This window comes from Calypte anna, chromosome 1 (assembly GCF_003957555.1).
Source record: "Calypte anna isolate BGI_N300 chromosome 1, bCalAnn1_v1.p, whole genome shotgun sequence".
Lineage (NCBI taxonomy): Eukaryota > Metazoa > Chordata > Aves > Apodiformes > Trochilidae > Calypte > Calypte anna.
The window spans coordinates 49,633,695-49,646,680 of record NC_044244.1 but is presented as its reverse complement, the minus strand read 5'-3'; the positions used below and the strand labels follow the sequence as shown (position 1 = coordinate 49,646,680).

The following is a 12,986-nucleotide window of genomic DNA, read 5'->3' as shown; positions in this document are numbered from 1 at the left end:
CTAATGTTCTCCTCTATCATTTTATTCATCTAATGCAGCCATGCAAATATTAATCAAATTAAGAACACTAACTTATAAAAGTGTAGAAAACTTTTCAAATATACTTTATTAAATCAATAAATTGAGTTGAATACAGCATTACCTTGGAAGTTAAAAGTAATTTTGTTGAAATACAACACAACAATCTTATTGTATCTGTTTGTATTAAACAAGCAAAAAGAATCCATAGGGATTCTTAAAATATTTTTGTCCCCATGTAGTCTGGTTTTAGGACACAGTTTTAAGGGACTTCATATGGTAACTTCATTCAGATGCAGAAAAGAGGGAACTCATTAAATCCTAAATGACAATCAGCAACTAAGATCTTGACCAGCTGATGCTAACGAGTTTAGCTCTGCTGAAGATACTACACCATTGTAACTTACTCCTGTCCAGGATACGGCTTTTCTGAAGTCTCTCAAAACGTGAAAACTCACTTGGGTGACACTGTATCTTTTTAAAGATATCACAGAAAATAGGACAATGCAAGAAAATAAATCAGGCGGTTGTCTCTGTATGTTTTTTTTTCCCATAAGCACCACATAAGCAAATGTTTATACAATTAACACAGCAGAATTACTTTAAAAAGAGACATTTAAAATATTTAGTACATCTCATTTTGCATCTTTGCCCAATCCACTTGCATTTACAGAACTGAGAAATTAGTTAACTGATTTTTGTCTTTTCAGATGGGTATAAAAATTTTTTTCTGATTTTTTGATCACCACCAGCTCAGATTAATGACAGTTTTGTGCAAGCAAGTTGTAAAATTCATGAAAAAGAGACTCTGCAGTCTCTAAGCGACAGTTTGGCTTCACCCTCTTTGTAACCACGCCTGTCTACAAGTTCTGTTTAGGCAGCCATAAGACAACCTTATCTTTACTAAATTAGTTGTCAAGTTTCCTCAGTGTCTCATCAAAGGTCATATGTTTAAGGCTTCTATAATTTTGGATAAAAACTCTTCTGGATCCTCTCTAGCTTACTTGGAACCGTTTGTTTATGCAGGAAATTATTTAACATTTACGCATTGCTCAATGAGAGAATTCTACTGTAAGATATGAGTACATATTCTAAGACACAATAAGAATGCAATTATCAAGACAAATTCTAAACCTTCCAACCATGATATACCATATCTTATAATTACAAGGATTCTTTCACACTTAATTAACATGACCTGACTAAGTATGGGCAAAAAAGAAAATAGTATGATGAAAAAAATTAAGATTCCCCCCATTTTACATTTCCTATTAACATAACATTGAGATTCCCTTCCTCTGTATTTCAGTTCTTTTCTGTGTAACAATCTTGAATCCTTCTAATGTGCTTAAATAACATTTCAATTCACAGAATTGGATCACAGATCAGGAACAGATCAACAAATTGTCACAAAAGATTTTATGAATTCTATTTACAAACTCTCACTAATACCTTTAAGACATGAATTTCTGCCAGTCTGAAGTAGATTTTCTGAACAGGATTGTCTATTACTGAACTGCCACTAGTGGGAGCAAGATATAACACCTATAGAAATGCTGATCCAAAACATCAGTTTACTTGTTTTTAGAAACTGTTCAAATCACACAACCATTTCCAGTCAGATGAAATACGAACTTCAGGCGATCTGTTAATGTTCTTCCAGAGCTGTCTACATGCTAAATACAGTATCTTCAAATTCCTCCAGAAGAAAACACATTTAGCACAGTAATTAAAACAGTATTAGAAGTAACTGTGTATTAGAAGTATATAAAACCCTCTATTGTTTTAGAAGTGCACATGCAACTTTTTGAAAGCACACACCTTCCTACCTCCCCAAGAGCTTAAAATGTAAAGCACATTTTTTCATGTCACTACAAAAGCATGTATCAGTCACATAATATATTAATAATACTGATGTTCCATATATAGCATGTTCTTACAGATGTATATCTCAAAGAGTCAATTTGGAAAAAAAAAGAAAATTCTACACTTGGCTAACCTTGAACAACTTCAAGAGCTCCTAATATATGACGAGATAACTAAGTCTCCTGTTAATGTAGTACAGAAATAGAGGGCCTCTGTATCAAAATTAAGACAGACAAGTAGTTTGATGTCCCTGACTACAATGCTTTGTTTTATAAGCATTATTCAAAATTTAGATGTTCTTACTAAATTCACAACCTCACTTTTCCTATGACCTAAAGATATACTAACAGATCAATAAAATGTTCACGGACAGCTCAAAATCAAGTTCATAAGTGCATCACTCGAGTAGTCATAAAACAGAACTGCAAGCATTATGTTCCACTCTGGTTTTCTTAATCATCTAAGCACTCTTTCATTCAGATTTTAACATACAGTAAATGCAGAGTAAAATGAAGAGCATTTCCTTTTCATACTTGTCAATAGGAGCCCTTAAAAAATCAAACTATCAGAATACCTTTATATTGATGCATCCTTACTTTATTCTCTAAAGAATACTGAATTAATAAACTTGAATTTCTGATATATTTCAAAATTATGTTTACTTTGTACCTTGGAATACTCTAAGAAAACTAGAAAATCTAGTTTAAAAACAAAAATCTAATACAGTTCTATGGTGAACCTGTATGAAAAAAAACTTCTCAAAATTCCGTTGTTTCACGCTTGAGTAACGCATGTGTATTTTCAGCTCAATCCCACAATCTTTTGCAAACAAGAAGTACCCAGTAAAAACTGCCGGACATGAAAAAATTGTATGCACAGATGAGGTCAAAAGATGAACACTAAAAGCTGCTCTACAGGAAAATATCAAGTATCCCTTCAGAGCAACCTTAATGCGTTCCCAGACATACCCACAAGGGAGCACACTGCAGCCAAGTAACAGATCTCGAGAGATGAATAAAAGAAGGAAAATTGGTAAACCAGTCCAGCCAGGTTTGGTCATACCGGTGCAAGCCAATCAGCATTCATCTCATCAATACTGCCTTCCAGTCTGTCATGGTTTAGACCCAGCCAGTAACAAAGGACCAAGTGGCTGCTTGCCCCCCCTCCCCCATTGTGGGATGGCAAGGAGGAAATACCTCTAAATACCCCCTAAAATCTCATGGTTCAAGACAAGGACTACAAGGGCTCCACTCACCGATTACGGTCACGGGCAAAGCAGACTCAACTTGGGGAAAAACAATCAACTTAATTTATCATTAATCAAATCAAAACAGGGCAAAGAGAGAACAAAACCCAGAGTTTAAATACCCTACACCCCCCATTTCTTACTAGGCCCAAATTACTTCCTTCTGATACCTCCTCCAGCCCCGTAGCACATCGGAACAGGGGGTTGGGTTTATAGTCTGTTGGTTACACATTGCTTTCAGACACTCTTTTATCCTGAGGGAGAAGGTTTCATCTACTCCAGTGTGGGATCCCTCCCATGGGAGAGCCCTTCAGGAACCCCTCCGAAGTGAGTACTTCCCACAGGTGCAGTCCCTAAGGCACAGACTGCTCCAGCACAGCTGCACACAGGGTCACAGCTGCTTCAGAAGCAATCACCTCCCCTGGCACAGTGTCCTCCACGGCTGCAGAGATCCATTTCTACTCCATTCTTTTCCTCCATGGTTGCAGGTCCACATCTGCTCCATCATGATACTCCACGTGCTGCAGGGGAACCTCTGCTCAGACATCTTTTCCCCTGCTTCCTCAACAATCTTGGTGTCTGCTCCAGCACTACTCTCACCTCGTATATTGCTCCCCTCTCTCCTCCACTAGCAAAACTGCACCACAGGGACCCAAGGCACAGTCTTTTAAAGGAGCTTAAGGAGGTTGCCCTTCAGACATCAACTCCAGAGATGGTTCCATGAATTCAATTTTGGACAAATAAAACATTAAAAACTACTAGTGTTCTAAATTAATGTATGTTGGTAGTCTCCCTTAATATTTAAAAAAACAACACAAACTTTAGCTATATTTGCTATGCACATCCCTCATCTGATGCTTGCATATTTTCAGTTTTTACTTATTGTGCGGCCAAGTCATGAGAAAGAAACAAATGGCCCAAGCACCAAGGCAATGGCGGGGCATCTTTTATTTCAAAGAAAGGCATTTGTACAGAGCATCACAAAACTGTTACTGCAAGTAAAGCTTAAATGTGTAAGGGCTAAATGCTGAAAATAAGGAGGTAGGTTTTAGGTTGCCTTTTTTTTTTCTGATTTTTTTAAACACAATAATCAATTTTGAAACAGACACAAAAATTGTGTCTATTTTTTTCGCTATCATTTATGAAAATTCCATGTTTCATTTTGAGCTTGAAAGTTACATACCCTTCAGCGGGAGTGACACAAACACATCATTAGGCAACTCCTTTCTAGTAATAAGAGATTTCTTCCTCACGACCAAAGGCCAGGGTATCTAGGTATACAGGAAGGCCCCCTCTCTCATCCAAATAGTTTTCCCTCTATTTCCTTTTATATATATATATATATTTATTTATTATTACTTTGTGGAGAAATCATAGCTTTAAGCAGCAATGGACAGCCTATAGCTGTGGGCTCACATGAGCTATTCAAAATGTCAGCCAATCAGAAAGCAACTGCCTGAATCCTGCCTGGTAACAGGCAACAGACAAAGAGAAAGTCATGAAAACATGGGCGGAAGGGGGGGAAGCTGGAATCCGAACAATTGTACACAATGCAGTTTGCATTATATCATTGGTCTAGAACAGCACTGGCACAGGGTTCCCAGAGTGCAGGCAGTGCTAGCCAAAACCACCAAAACCATAAAACATCTGCCAAAGCACAAGAACTATGTGGAGGAAGTAATGCCTATGATCATGAAAATCAGTGCTCTAATATGCAAGTCTACTTAAAATGGAGCACAGCCAAATCAAGAAAAGCAAAGCAGCAAACGTTCAGGAGCATTTTGATCTAGATGGAGAGTCCCAGAGAATGAAAGTGGTTAATAGAACCTACCTTTTAAGCCGTGGTACATAAAAGGCAGTTTTCAGTTGAAATCATCTATAATAACGTTGATAACAAAGCGGAAAAAAATCCCACATTTGTGATCTTTCTTACTTGCAGAAATAAGTTGCCCATAATGTTTTTTGTAGCATAAGTCTACTTATCTGACTCCATGAAAGATACCCATCACCAGCCTACACACAATTATGACTTTATTTTAAAATGTAATAAATAGGACAGAGGATATGGTAAGTGCTAACAATACTAGCACACCATAGATAATTTGAATTTTCCTCCCTTTTAGGCTAAAGCTCTGTTAGTGTTGGCTGAACAAAGTGACAGAAAAATGTGCCATTTTTAAAGAAAAAATTAGGTCACCAACCTGTCCTAGTTCACCTAGTACATACACAGAAAAAAAAGGTCCACTGTAATAAACAAACAAAAAAATTATCTAGTTCTCCCCCCCACTCTGCAGCATGCAGGTTCGCGTTTTCAGGCACAAACACCACTTTCCCCGCAGCAGGGCGCTGCAATCTCTCCGGTGCCCCCGAGGGGGAGCCCGCTAGGCACCGCTCCCCCGCTGCGCCCTCCCCCCGGCACCCCGGGGGTACGGGCTGCAGCCCCTTCTCCGATTGGCTGCCAGAGGAGCTGCACGGCAGCCAATGGGAGAGCAGCTCTTTATAGTCTACCCAGCAACAACTTCCCCTCTCACCCCCCCCTCCTCAAACCAAACCACACGCGTGAAGCCGTCGAGAAGTCGGCCACAGCGTGAGCAGGAAGGCAGGGGCCCACGGAGCAGGACTGCAGGTATCCGTGGAACTGAGAAGATTTTCCAAAGAGCTGGTAAATGCCGTAAGGAAAAGTTAAGGGTTTTCAGATTTGAGGCCTGAAGCCGCACAAAAGCACTAATGTGTGAGCGCAGTGCACCAGGGGAGCACAGACAAAATAAAGATTTGGTGTTAAACGTGCAGAAGCATTTTTAGTCTATTACAGGACTCCTGAATTTCTGCGATCTTACATGTTGAATTGAAAGAATTGCTGAGACCCAGGCTGGGTTCAAGGAGACAGCTGGTAAGCTTTTCTTTCTTCAAATACCATGCAGTGCCCGCGTATTTCTTGGTGTAGCAACAGAAACATCAAAATCAGTGTTTCTTCACAAGTGCAACATGATTTCTGCCTTGAAAGTGGAGGCCATTCTCCCCCAACCTTGCAGACTGCCTTTTAAAGAAGGAGTTCAGAAAGAATCCACACACGTATCTACGCCTAATAACAACGCTCCAACGTATGGCTACAGGCTTGGTATACCAGAGTAAATTCCCAGCAGTTTCAAACATGTTGTATGGCCTTAGGTACTGTACTTGATCAGCAACATCAAGTACATCCTTGAACTGTGCTGGCCGCTTTCACATCACAGTAAATTAGAAGTTGTCCAGCGTCTTGTCTGCCTCCAGAGGATACTACTGTTTTGATGCTGGCTCGTGAACCTGTTCTGTAAGCATAATGCTGCCATGTCTTATGAGAAAATTTAATTCCTCATGGGAAAAATAAGACCACTCACCGCAAATTAGACCACTCACCTGCACAATTTTGCAGGTTTTGCACAATTGCTCTCCTTATGGCTTCATCAGTTAATGCCTTGGTAACTACTGCACATAAAATGCAGACTTTCGAAGACAGAAAAATGGAAAACAAGTGAGAATCTTTCCTAGACAACTTTTAATTAAAATGCGTAGTCCAGTAACCTTTCTACAGGCAACTCAAGAGCGTTAGAAACACAGCTTTAGCTGTAAGAAGGTACCAGTAATGCATGCAGAACTACATCCTTCTAAGGCAGATCTCTTTACAAATCTTCCGATAAATAAATGCAGATTTCAGAGGTGAGCTGTCTGATACTAATAGTGGTCCCCTGAGATTACTTCTCAAATACCAAAAGAAACACAAGCAAAGAGAAAGAGCAGATGCTGAATTAAAATGGTATTGTTTGTCATGAATACGTGTGCATTTTGTAAGTTCCTTGCAAAGATTACCTTTTCTCAGTAATGAAAAAAGGGAATACAAAAATGCAGTAGCAGTTACTAGTTGGCTGTAGAGACCTGTTATTTTCAGTATTTCCTCTTGGGAAAATACCTTTTCTCCAGGAGGAACAGTGCACCTGCTGCCTTGCTTGCTTGTTCCTTGCTCAGACCAGTCCTTCCACATAGTGTGTGTAGAAGGTAAATAAAATAAAATAAATAAAACTCTGTAAATAGGTAAGTCAGTGCTAAACTATCACCACGCACATCACCTCGGATCGGAGGAAGCAGGTCTTCAGTGTATGAAGGAACCCACTGTTCCAGAATTTCATTTAACTGAAACCTAGTAGGGGTTTTTCACAGTTCTTGTACTTTGCAGGCTGGAAGGTTATTTGCCTGTTTTCCACACAAAATGATGTGGTGGTGGGTTTTTTCCTCGTTTTTTGGCTTTTTTCCTTTTTCCTTGTTTTTTTTTTCCCTTTTTGTTTGTTTGTTTTGTGGTTTGTTTTTTTTTTCTGTTAGGGTCGGTGGGAGGACAGGGTGGATTCCCCGCCGCCATCTTGTCCCCTCACCAGCTGCCTGATGGGCGGGGACTGTTAGCAATTTGCATACCGTCTCGGGATTGGCTGCGGGAGAGCTGCTTTGCATAGACCAATCGGCAGCCGCGACGCGGAGCCGCCCCAGGAGGCCTCTGCAAATCTGCCCGGCAACCGGCTAAAAATAGAACGGTCTCCCCGGGCGGAGCGGCGGCTTCGGCTCCTCCTCCGCCTCCTCCCGAAACGCGCACCCACCACGCTGCCGCTGCCGAGGAGACGCAACAGGACTGCCGCTCTGCCAACTCGAGGAACGGAGGGACGCCTCAGCTTCCAAGTTTTGTGCCAAAAGTTGATGCTCTACTTGGGGGCACGGCACGCTTAAGTCTCTCCGGATTTTGTGTGTTTTGGCAATTTTTTTTTTAATAGGAAAATAATTCATTCTGACGCAATTTTCAAATCAAAACACGTACTGTCTACACATGACCTTCTTTCTTGCCTTCATTTTTAAACACGCAGGAACAGAAACCATCACTCTTTCTCTCCTTAATACCCTATGTCAATTCAGTGGCATGAAAATGGAATCATCTGCAACATCCACAGCAGCTCTAATCAAATCCTCACTAAATATGGGTGGGCCCTTACACCTTAAATTAGTCTGCTTCTTGGCTCCCCAGTTAACCCTCAGTAAGTCACACCTCAGTAAGTCACACAATTCATGCACTGAAACTAAAGAAGTGTGGATTTGGAAAGGCGAGCAGGCTGAACCAAGAGAAGAAGCTGTAAACAGGTACGGCATCTTCAGAATAAAGATTAGATGCAAAACCAGGTTAAGTAAAGCACACAACTTTAAAATTATGTAAATACACGTTCTATTATTAATAACTTCAGCAATCATCTACATTTACAGCATTTTACTATTTCTGACCTACAAAATGGGCATCTACACAAGCCTGATTTTCATTACTACAGAACTGAAAGCATAAACTCTTCTGACTGCAGCAGAAACAAGTAAAGAGGCTTCTGCGCTCTTCTATCTGCACCTGCCCCAAAATTTGTTTTATGGAGATAGTTACAAGCAAGTAAACATAGTGAGATAGACAAGAAAGAAAAGCACCCAGTACACATGGGACTTCTAAAGCTGCCTAATCCAGGTCTTTGGCAGCCTGAAAAGCACCAATAATGTAAGGTATACACAAGCAACTCTGATGTGTAAAAATGTATTTTCTACAAGGCTGTTGCCATTAAGTAAGAAGGAAGAAAAATGGATAATGCAGACGGCCATGGAGTGACCACTGACAATGGCTGATGGCTTTTGAATGACTTGACAAAACAGAATCATAAAAATAAACCACAAATACTTTAACATAATTTGAGTATGAAAAAAAAATTAAAATAACATAACTTAGGGGAAAAAAAACCTAGACAAACAAAAAAGCACAAAAAGTTTCTTTTAAAAGCTACAATTTACTGAAACTTTAGTAACCATACCTACTGTTAGAACTATTTGTCAGAAGGATCCCTCTAAGCAAGGAAGCTTACTCCACAGATCTTAGTTACTACTACTAAATGTTATTAGTAGCTGTGCCCCCCTGCCCACATGATAGTTAACTCATCAGAAACTAAATGTTTTCCAAAAGAAACTAATGGTGGGGAAGAACTGGAACTTTAAAATGTTCTTAGCAGCTCAGTAGTCTCTTCACTACTAGACACAAGAAAAAAATCAAAAAGCCTCTTTTCAGTGCTGGTAATGCACTGTACTAATATGATAGAATCCTAGATGCTGCAGGTAGTCCAGGTTTTTACAATAATAAACAGTCACTATTAAATTTCTGTGGTAGTCAATTTCTTATTGTACCTTTACTATATATATATATATATATATTTCTTATTATTTATGCTAGTAAAAGTGTACAGTGGTAGTTTAAATTCCTTGGTAGTTTAAATTCAATGGGCTTTTATTTTTCTGTATTTGCTGCGTTTGTCATATCTCAAACTTTTAGAGACCTGTAAGAAAAATTACCTGAGGTATTACCCGAAAAGCAGTTTAAATGTTTCATAATCCAATACGTAAGCAACCACAGCATAGATGATCCTTCAATTTAAGTAGGCTTGGAATAAGTTCTACAGACACAGATTGCCAGGCTTAAATTAATTCTTTGCTCAACTGGCTAAGGAACAGGAAGCAGAAAGTAAACAAATATAAGATGGTTTCTTTATGTAGTTCCCATAGTGGAAATAGACATTAAGAATAGAACTACTTTTGACGGGGATTTTGAGGACAGAATGTTACTTGTAATTGCACTGATTCTTGCTCCTCCTTTCTAGAACTTTCAACAAACATACCTCACTTTTTTTTTTAGTGTAATTACTGGTCAGTAGATTTACGATCTTGCTATACTCCATTTTGCCCTAGATGAGACCAAATGCAACATGCAGGTTTAATTTTTACCATTAGTATCTTCTTCCCAGAGTTTTAAAATTCAATGCAAGAAGTCATAAATTTTAAAATACAGTCATACTAGTTTTAAGTGGCACAGCTGTAGTTGTCTGCATAAGCAGCACCTTAAACAAACAGAAAATCACAATACGCCCTACTGATTTCTGAGGTGCTGACATACACTTAATGCTAATATATTCAGGTCAACTCAGTTATATACTCAGAGAAGCAAAGATGTTTTATGAAAAGCAAAGAAGGACCAGAGGAATGTCCTGTGTATAATCACTCATCTGATGCAAAAAGCCTTTTGTACTTGGTTCTTCAGAAAAAAAAACAAACAAAAAAACCCCAACAAACTTAAATATTTAAGCTTTGTATGAATGTTTCTGAATGAACATTAATAACAAAATTACATATACTCCACATAAAGTGTTGATATTACACATTACACAGTATGCAGTCATGTTTGCATCTGAAAGGTGCCATGAAGAGAGATGCAAGTGCTGGTGAGGCTGCATGTAAATTCAAATTAGTAGCCTCAGCCATGTTAAAGCTAACTTTTTAGTTTAAGTCAGTGTATTGGTTCTATGGGGGCCTTTGGTAAACGGAGGGGTCATAAGAGTGGCTCCTGTAAGAAGCTGCTGGAAGCTTCTCTGGCTCCAAATCTGGCCCTGCCTCTGTCTGAGACCAAACCTATCAGTTACAGGGATATCACCTCTGCAGCTGACATTTAAGAAAGGGAAAAGGAAGCTGCTAAAAGACCTGCAGGCCAGAGTAGGGGCCTGTTAGAGCAATACCAAGGTCAATGGGGAAGGAGGTGCAAGATGGCAGAGACTACCCTGCATCCTGCGGAGAGATGGCAGGAGGACCATGGTAGAGAGGATGAGGAACTGCAGCCATGGAGGACCCCACACCAGGGGAGGTGGCTGTTCCCAAAGCAGCCGAGACTGTATGGATGCCTGCAGTGGAGCAGTCTGATACTGAGGGACTACACCTTGTGGGGAGGGACTTATGTTGGAGGAGTTCATGAAAGACTCTTTCCCATGGAAGTGACCCCCCGCTGGAGCAGGGGAAGAGTGTGAGAAATTATTGTCCTTGAGGAGGAAGGAGTGGCAGAGAGAACGTGTGACAGACCACAACTCCCACTTCCTACCCTCTGCTCTGCTTGGGGTGAGGGGGTAGAAAGACTGGAAGTAATTCAGGCCCAGGAAGAAAGAAAGGGATGGAGGAGGGTGTTTTCAAGATCTGATTTTGTTCATTGTTGTTTTGCCCTGATCTGACTGGTGACAAATTAAAAGTGGGAGGAGAAGTGAGCAAGCAGCCACATGCTTCTTTTGTCACCAGCTGGGCCCACACCACGACACCCAGCAAATGAAAATAACCCAGCAAGTAAAAACAGCATCAGCCCAGATCAGTTGCTAGAAGCTATCAACCATGCAGCTATTTTTGACACTTAGGCCAGCACAACAAAAGGGGCAGAAAGGGGAACAGAGAAGTATTTCAAGACTAGTGTGTTGCATACCAGACTTTCAACACCAATTTACATTACCCCTGCAACTACAACACTGAGCTAGATCAGGAAGCTTAACCTTCAGAAACAGATTTAGTGGGATCAGTGCTTTGTTAAACTCAGCTCCTTGAACTGGCTGGAAAACAATCACAGGAACAGCAGGGCTGCTGCTGTGTTAGAACATGGAACAGAACAGCCTTGCATTTTCTGGGTGTGAATGTCTGAGTCAAGGACTTGCTGTAATAGACAGACCTTCCAGAGGTAGAGAAAACACTACATGGTGTCCCATTAAATCAGCTTCATCTGGTTATTTGGGTGTTTTAGGGACAAGGCAAGGAGGCTGTTCCCACAATGAAATTGTATTTGATATATTCAAGTGTTGGTCTTGTTAAGTATTTTTACATTCTCATAACTACTACTCTGACATAAAAGCAACAGATGCAATTACATTAATTACACATAAAATAATATATAATTATTTATTGAAAGCTTCAAAAATAAAGTACTATAAAGAAGCAAATTAAAGGCTGAATTTAATTTAATTCAATTTTGGGTTGTACTAGATTATACAGTGGTGGAAGGGCCCTAAAACACACACTGCTTTTGGACAGTGTAATTAAGAAGAATGGAAGACAAAATTTGCCTCTGCTCTGTAGGCAATACCAAGCTCTTAATGTGAAATTTTCTTTAAGTATTTCCAAACTTTATTCCAAGATGTTCTCTCAAATTTTCCTGGTCACATGAAATTTCACTGTAGAAATTTTCAGTGGAAATTCTCTACTCACTCATCGATTTGGGGTAGCCATTAATTTAGTGACTTGGTATCTATTCTAAACATATCAGGACAATTAATTAAGGAAGAGTTATAACTATATACCAACCACAGCTGGTTTGGATGGCTCTACTTAATACTGTTATCCCAAAAAACCACAAAGTATCATCATCATGAAGCTGAGTATTGCATCAACTAAAAAGGTCAGAAAGCTGACAAAAATCAAAGCCTGGTGTGCTGGAGTACCCTTAGGGGAAGATAACTATTGAAGCCTGAAATGGCTTAGCCTAAAAGTAATTACATCTTGCATAAACATGATTTCCAAAATTCATGGGTCTGCATTTGATAATCAGAGAACTGTCATTTGTGACAAGGACCAACAGGGAGAAGCAACTCCTTCAAGCATCACATATCATCCTGAAACTCAAAAGAAAACTTCTGATTTTTAGCAGAGGTTGATATCATTGAAGTATTTCTCCCCTTCCCCTCCAAAATAATTTTTGTTACCTAGGCAGAAAACTGATTTCCATGATTTTCAGGGCCACAAAGATAATCTGAGGGCTGAAGCAGCTCTCCTAGAAGGAGAGGCTGAGACAGTTGGTGTTGCTCAGCCTGGAGAAGAGAAGGCTCTGGGGAGACCTTATAGCAGCCTTCCAGTACCTGAAGGGGGACTTCAGGAAAGCTGGGGAGGGTCTGCTTACAAGGGCATATAGTTATAGGACAAGGGGGAATGGTTTTAAACTGGAAGAGGGTAGATTCAGGTTAGACGT

At 39.8% G+C, this 12,986-nt stretch overlaps 1 protein-coding gene across 1 annotated transcript in view; it reads right to left on the bottom strand.

Moving 5' to 3' along the window:
* Positions 1–12,986, bottom strand: part of ATF7IP (activating transcription factor 7 interacting protein) — a 103,649-nt gene that overhangs the window by 53,480 nt on the left and 37,183 nt on the right. The gene's annotated exons all lie outside the window — the stretch shown is intronic.